Source organism: Diplotaxodon limnothrissa, linkage group LG6, assembly GCF_057381915.1.
Source record: "Diplotaxodon limnothrissa isolate DT_005_m linkage group LG6, D_limnothrissa_male_GT1.1, whole genome shotgun sequence".
NCBI classification, from domain to species: Eukaryota; Metazoa; Chordata; class Actinopteri; order Cichliformes; family Cichlidae; genus Diplotaxodon; species Diplotaxodon limnothrissa.
This window is the reverse complement of record NC_140601.1, coordinates 41517204-41525683: the sequence shown is the minus strand read 5'-3', so window position 1 is coordinate 41525683 and position 8480 is coordinate 41517204.

The window sequence follows — 8480 nt, the reverse complement described above, 5'->3', positions numbered from 1 at the left end:
CTAAAAACACCTCAACTAGGAGGCGGTCAGGAGGCATTCCATTCAGATGACAGAACCACTTCACCTGGCTCCTTCCGATTGGACGGCTGTCAGAGGTGGAAACCCTGGTGATTTAATTCCAAACTCCCAAAACTGGCCACAGATAAATCGAAACGATACTTTTTTCATATCATTGCAAACTAGCAGACAGTGCTATGGTCCAAACATAAAACCTCGCCTTCACTATCTTTACCCTGGTTACCATGTTTAGGATAACCTAAATAGAAGTGGACCTCGTTTATTTTGCAGCATCATGTGTCGCCCCCTGGTGGCAGTTGAAAAGAATGCAGGTTTAAGTTACTTCCATGCTAGCTTCACTTTTCATACCCAAAAAGCCACTTCCATCTTTCATGTCTGTGGGTGGTCCCAACCAACATGGTGCCCATTTTTCACGAGTTAACCCCTGATGCTTTAACCTGTAACCAGAAGCAGCCAGCTGCGCTGATGTTTTTTTGTGCAACAGAAATAACTAAGAACATTATTTTATATTCTGACTTCTAAATGTTAATTTAACACTGAATCACATGGCACATCTACTCCGCTGGATCGCACTTGTGGCCACACCCTGGTCAGTGATGTCACAGCAGGTGTTTGGGCTTTAGCGGCTGATTGCATGCTGCCATTACTGATTGAAATTTCAGGTCCAAGGGTGCGTCTGAAATCACTGCACTGCACAGCGCTCTACACTCCACTCTGTCATTTTAAAGCGTCTGAAGTCTGAGTGTGTAAATTTAGCATTGGAACGAAAAAAGTAGCGCTCACAGCATGTGCACCTCATTTACTGAACGCAGTTGAGTGTCCATTATGGAGGGAGGTGTTAGAATAAGGTGGTGATTTTAAACACAGTCATAGACTATATGGACGTGTCCTCATTTCACATTTTTAGACGCCTCTTTCGATTTTTCCATCCATTTTATGCATGTTGTTGATGCCTGGCTACAGCAATATTGGCTGTGTGTGTGTGTGTACTACTTGGTTAGGACATAGCACTGAAAAATATATGGTTAGGTTTTTACACTGAATATTCTTTGGCAACCAGACTTCTTTTTTAACGTTCTTCAAACTCTCATCTGAAAGATCTCATCGGTTCTAACAGCTGATGGAGGGTCCCAAGTATTTAACTTCTAGAGGCCACCTTGCGACCTTAAGCATGGTCCTGAAAGTAAGCAGATTCCTCTGATGCACATTTTGCACATTTTAACCAGCAGATCATACCAGCCTTTTAAAAATAAGTTTGTAGATGACAGACATATCGTACGCAGACGATATGTAAACAACATCCAGAGCTTCTGACATCACTCTGAAGACTAATGGCTGGACATTCCGGGTTTGTGAGAGTTGCATAACTGTAAGGGTGGACTACATCGCATCCAACTGGAGCAAAAGAAAAAAGCCAAGTTCTGAAAACACAAAAGGTCCCAAACCAAGCAAACCAGCAGGCACAATTGTTGTTACAACAGATGATGTTAAAAATATTGTCAGTGCAATCAGAGCCCCCAAATTGGCCACCAATACATTAAGTTTAGCACCAGAAAAAAAAATAACAGGAATCAAGCAGATATCCAGGCTGTTCAGAAGGACCAGAAGTGATGTGTCTTTCTTCCACCACAGTACAACAGTCGCAAAGAGCAGGCAGGAGACGCTTAATCTGCCAAAACACAACCTCATTCATAACATTCCCACTCACTGGAACTCCACATATGATATGCATAGCTGATAAGCTGCTGTTTACTCAGCATTAATTGAAAAGGCCCCCAGGATGAACAAGGACAACCACTTGGTCTGATTAGATTGTGTGAATGGCAGAGGAGGTAACTGAAGCACTTAAGCCCTTAAATAATACTCCAACACTGAAATGTGGTGAAACCTCACCACCTCAGTTTCCACGGTCTCTGCGCACAGAAAATCTGTGTTGCGCACAAAAAAAATCTAACCTGAATTGAAATTAAAATACATACTTTAACAATTCTGTTTTGCAGTGTTAGTCAGCAAGTGACTGGCTGCTCCAGTATGGGATTAGAACAATGCTACCTTATCCCAAAGTCCAGCCAATGATGCGATTCACATTCGTATATGCGCAGCTAATCAACGTCGTTGACAGGCTATGACAGCGTCCTTATGTGCTGACACCGGTGTTTTAGCGAGCAAAGCAGCTGATGTGGACTGAAGCCACGTTAATGACAACATGTACAACCATTGGAGATGTGAGCAGGACAGACGAACAATTGACGGGAAAAGTGTGGACTATACCATAATTTAAAAATGATAACAGTTTTTAAATTGTGTTGATAGGCCACGTAAAACCAGAGTTATGATAAAAATATGTGCAATGTTTGGCTTTCTTCCTGAATACTATCTTAGTTTATATTTACTGCGGGTAAAAACGCGTCTTATAAGGAAAACGCTCGAAAGCACTCTCCGGCTGTGAGGACCCCCCGCAAAAAGAAAAACGCCTGCAAAAAGAAAAATGCTGCAAAAGCACACAAGACACAACGGACGTGTTTCTGGGGAGACAATAACCCGACGGACCAGTTGCATGAACCAAAACGTGCTAACAAGTGCACTGGGACTGGGAGACACTTCAAAGAAGTGGAAGCGGGGCGGCCAAAGAGTAAACTTTCAAAAGTAAGTACTGAATATGATGTCACTTATTTATGTGCAAATGTTTAATAATGAAGAACATTAAAACATTACTGTTGGCCACACGTGGGCAAAGTTAAGTGACATTAGTGATGTTTGTACTTTCAGCGTTTACTTTGTTTTAAAGCTTTTACTTTATACGCCGTTAGATAGTCGACCTTAATCTTACAGAGATTGTGATGATTTTATGGATGATTAAAGTCAGTCATATATCCACAAACACAACAAGCTGAAAGTCAGTGATGCTGCTCGGTTTGCAGTCCTGAACATCACGGCACCAGCAGGATTCACTGCACTGTTAACGTTAGCTATGTTATATTGCTGCCTCTGTTCGGTGGTGTCGAGCCAAACGGACTTTAACGTGTGTTTGAACGAGCTGACGGTTCACTCGTTAAGCTGAAAGAAAGATGCTTTAATCACAGCAGTCACATGTGTCCACTGCACCATCTGGAACTCTTCTTGTTTACACTCGTAATAACACAAACACTAAATCCTCCTTCTCTGGTGCTGTTGTGTAGCAGTGTGTACACCTGAGACTGTCACCTGTCTGTCTGTCCTGCACTCTCTCTCTGTTTCTTTCTCTCTGATTGTGGAATAAAAGTATGAACATGTGTTTATAAGTTACACTTGTGTTTGAATCCTGCAGCTTATCACACATTTGATTTCTATGTGTGACGACTGCAAGTGTCCAGAGTGAGGACAGACTGAGGGACCCACTGCTGCACATCATCTGTGAGGCTTTGCACCCCTGATGATCCACCAGGACAAACTCAGCAGTGTGTGAGGAAGAGGAGGAGGAAGAGCCAGCAGCAGCTGACAGATGGAGAGAATAGACAGACTGTTCCCTGTTTGTGAAGGACTGCTAGGAAAGTTTAACATAACTGTCTGTGCTGAATCAGTCTTATTAGGTAATGTTCACATAATGTTATCATCCCAGTGTTTTCAGTGTGGGAGAAAGTACTCAGGGCCTTCAAGCTACACACTATGAAAGGCAGCAACAAGTTCAATGTTCAGAAACCTAAAGTATGTGTCAGCAGCAGAATGGAGCTAAAATAAATGTTGGTTTCAGTTCTATGAAGCTTTGAGTATTTTGGATCAGTAGCACTGCTGTGTTTGTTGCATCATATTGCTGTAACTGTTTATATGCTTTATATATTCTGAGCTAAGTTGATCTATAGTGTTACATCATATTCTATAAGGATGTTATGTGTTTGTAGACTTTCTGCCCAGTTTGACCCATTTAGCAGAAGCCAGCCTGTTTAAGGCTCTGATATCTATTCTGTGTGACTTACAGCAGTTATGACATGGTCTGATTTTCTCACCCAATAAAGGAATATTTCATATATCAGTCTACTCTTCATTCTATCAGACACAGTTATCACAACTCGTACATTTTCTTTTTACACATATATGTAAGCATTGAGCCACATTTAGTAATGCCAACATATTAAAAGAAAAATATTTGTCTCTTATATATAATACATCTATATATACACTGTCACAGATACTCGTCTTTGAAGATTTAAGGTGATAGGAAATATAAATAACTGCAACTTGAATCTTTACTGAAGCTCAGTATTTGACACAGAGTTCATGTTCACTGCTGTAATAACTAATAATGATTAATATAATAACTATCATATTGGCCATATTATATTTACATTACCAAAGTGAGATGACTTAAGTCTCATGAACAACATGAGCTAATTGTTATTTACTAGCTAATCTTAAAATGACTGTTCAGTACAGAAATGAAGCCCAACAATCATGTTTACAGTCCTGTGGTCTCAGCCTCAGATACTTATCACATCACACAAAGCTCATGTAGAAACAAATGTACAAAATATGTTCTCCTTCATTTCTGTCAAACAAAGCTGTATGAAATGTTTCCAGCTGTTAGTATCATGGTTGCTAGGCAACCTGGGCAGCGCGACGGAGGCTAGACCGCCCCATTTCACAAGCCTACAAGCCTCGCACTTCCGGCCTCAGCGGTCTTTGAGTACGCGCCCTTTAGGACCGTTAAGGCTGCGTACTTTAAGGCTGCAGACCCTGAATTGGGATACAGCCATACATACATGTTTTGGTTCGTGCAACTGGTCTGTCGGGTTATTGTCTCCCCAGAAACATTTCCGTTGTGTCTTGTGTGCTTTTGCAGCATTTTTCTTTTTGCAAGTGTTTTCTGAAGTTGCAGTCCATTTGGCCTCTCAGGGCCACCGTACAGAAATTATTTTTTGGAGTGGCACAAATAATTTGTGTGGCATCAAATTCGATGCAGAACAGCTGATTGTTCTGTAAATATTTTGAAATGTTTATTTTAAAAACTGCCTTGGCTACATTTTTAGGTAAACAGCTGCAAAAAACTTTGTTGTTTGCATAACTCAGATACTTTTTTGAAGAAGTAACTATATAATTAATTGCCCAACATTGGTCATTATTTACTGTATTTTGCAGACAGAGTTACTGACTCTCTCCCAGACCACAGACTCATAATACAAGTCAGAGCAAATAAAAATCAAAACAAAAAATAAAGTTGTGTTTTCAAAGCTGGAGTTCAAGTTATTTTTACTTCCAATGGTGTTAACATACTACACCGGTCATGAACAAGACTTCTTTTACATTTTCATTGTAAGTGGGCTAAAGCAGTTAATTAAAAGTATTCTAACAGAAATGTAAATGCTGTAATTTGATTATTTTAATAAACCATGTAACTTGGATGGATTCGACGCTGGCGTGACCACAGTGCACACGTCTGCTGTTGCTCACAGTGGTCCAAGGGACCGCTCAGGGAGTTTGTGTGTTTGCTCAGACACATGAAAAATTAGAGGGAACATTGCGGCACACCAACCCACCCAGATGACACCACTGTTGGGTGGTGTCATCGGCAGACTTGGTTGGGCTCATCTCTGATGGAGGACAGAGGTAGACAATTTGTCCAGCTTGTGCTCAGAAAATAACCTGAAGCTGAACGTCCTGAAAACCAAAGAACTCATAATGGAGTTCTGTACACGTTGTCCAATATATTTACTAAAGGAGGGTGGTCAGAATAATACACCCACCTGTTGGCAGTGAAAACTGCAGCTCCTAACATCAGCTTTCACTGGAAGCAGCACGTCTCTAAATGATTTTAAAAAATCAACACAGTAATACAAAATGTGTATATACAGAGTGGTAGCTTTCTCTTTTAATTATATCTTTTATTATCACAGTCGGTAACAAGTGCGTCCAAGCTTTTAGTCTTTTTATCCTATGGCTATTTCATTTTCTCACCAGTGATAATGAATAGATTTTGTGTTATATATGTGTGTTTTCCTCTGGTCACAATAGCTTTGCTGATGTATTGACTAAATGGCAGCGAGCAGATAATGAACTTTGAAGTAGTCACCTACAGGGGCAGCGCAACTGGTAGCAAAACACAAGTCTCATCACCCCGCTTCTTTCAGCGAGTGAATCGCTGTGGACACTTTAACAGGCAGGGATAGCTCAGTAGGTAGAGTGGTGGCCCCATGATCGGAAGGTCGGGGGTTCGACTCCACTGAACGGCTACCCTGAGGTACCCCTGAGCAAGGTACCGTCCCTACACACTGCTCCCCGGGCGCTGCACTGGCGGCTGCCCACTGCTTCACTGGGTGAATGGGTTAAATGCAGAGGAACTATTTCCCTATGGGGACTAACACTTTACTTTAATAGACTTTTCAAGAGGGTCCTTTTAGTATTAATTTCACAGTTGCATAGCTACAAGAGGATTTAATTTGTTCAGGCCAAACGTGGTCGGTGTGACTCTTTGACTTCCAGTGTGAGATTGGAGCAAGTCCAGTTTGGTGGCTACGCAGCTAATTGTCTGTGAAATACAGCATGCCTATTTCAAGCCAAATGATATTTCTCCCTTTTCATCTGATGCAATTTCAAAGCAATGAGGTTGCTGAGTGGTGCTGAAGCCAATGAGGCATTAAAAAGCAATACATTTTTGTATTGTTAAGCACATGTCCTTATACGCCATGTTCAAAGCTTCTTCTAACAATACCTATACTTATCGTGTCATATGCCAAGCTGCTGGGTAGCACGCCTCCGCATGCACCCCGCTTATGGAGACAATAGCAGGACGTCTTTGAGGATCCAGAGCACGATTTTCTCAGGGCTGGTCCCTGCAGCTAAGTCCTTTTTTTTTTTTTCTTAAATATCGCTCACTGGACCCGGATAGGGAGAAAGAGCAATCACGCAGCTGATTAGATTAGTGGACACGGGACAGATAAAGTGTCGTCCGGCTGATTGAGAGAAAAAGAAATGCGGGCCAGGACCTGCTGCTGAGGATCACATTAATTGTGTTTTAAGTCTGCGGGCCCACGGCTTAGCTAACACTTCTTCCCAGGAATGCCATTAATATGAAATGTCTACTTGTTGCCCAGAAGATCCCGGCGTGCTCGGGATCACACACTCACACATGCACACACACACATTCTGCAGCTCTGGGGCTGATTAGTGACTACGTTAGCTGCCTTCCAATGAGTCTCAGCTCAGTCCACATCCACTGCAGGCTGCGAGTCCTGAGGGCACAACATTAATCAAATGCTCATTGCTGATAGCCATCTTGTTAAAGTCTCTTATATAGTAATTGCACAGAACCATAGCAATGCTTGTTGCTGCTGTGCAGTTTTATAAATGAAGCTGTTCTGGGTTCTGGATTGATGCACAGTTAGTTCGAATTTTTGAACAGCGCCCAATGTCCATCGTACATCTGCAGTTTTATATTGTTCTGGCCAAAAAAAGAGAGAAAATGAAAATAAAACTGCCAAATCAGCAGATTTTTTTTTCTTGTTCTATACAGTGTAGTAGGAGTGGATTAAAATTGTAATATGTGTGTGATTGACTCTGAGCAGAGTGCTGAAGAGGGATCAGTAGCTCCTTGACAAGACTCCCACCTGAGCTGCACAGTGATGGCAGACAGTACAGAGAGCAGGAGTTGCTTAAATTGGACACCGGGGAGTTCTCCACCAATTAAGGGTGTGGTTGACCTGTCAGTCAAGAAGCACTCTCTGAAAACTGCTGCTGTCCAAGAAATAGAAAGTGCCTGTAATGCTGGCAGCCAGCTCCTCTGCTGGTGTGATATAAATTGTGTTTTCATACAACACAACTGCATTCTCGGTTACTTTTGGAGGAAAACACATTGTCTTTTTGGGGGTGGCTGTGACTCAGATGGTGGAGCAGGTCGTCGACCAACTGTAAGTTTGGTGAATCGATCCCGATCTCCTCCTGTCCAACTGTGCAAGTATCCTCGGGCCCGAGTTGCTGCGATGCATCTGTCTGAGCGTGAATGTTAGAAATTAATTCTTAGGTATAAATAAAAACACTGTGTGGATGTGTTTGGGTGACTAAAACTTGTGATGAGAAATGAGTAGAACAGCACTGTGTTAGTACTGGTCTACTTACCGTTTGCCTTTCTAATAAAAATAATATTAATTCACAAATGTTCACTTGCAGGATAAAAGCAAAGTGGAGGCATACTCAAAAAGATTCAAACCCAGGAGACGTTAGTTCAACTCCTGTGTGGGGCCGTTTTTATTCTCCACTTTATTTTATATTTTTCTCTTAATTTTCTGTGCAAGCACCAAGACGAAGCAATGCATCCCCAATACGCTTCGAGCTGAAGGAGAGGTGAGAGTGCTGAAGCTTAAAACACTGAGAATCCTCCTTAAACTAAATTAAAGTCAAATAAATCGATTCACAGGAAAAAAGAAAAAAAGACTGAAATTAGTGAAAATATTTTTCAGGGAAATAAAAACTAAAATGAAAAATATATACTGAAT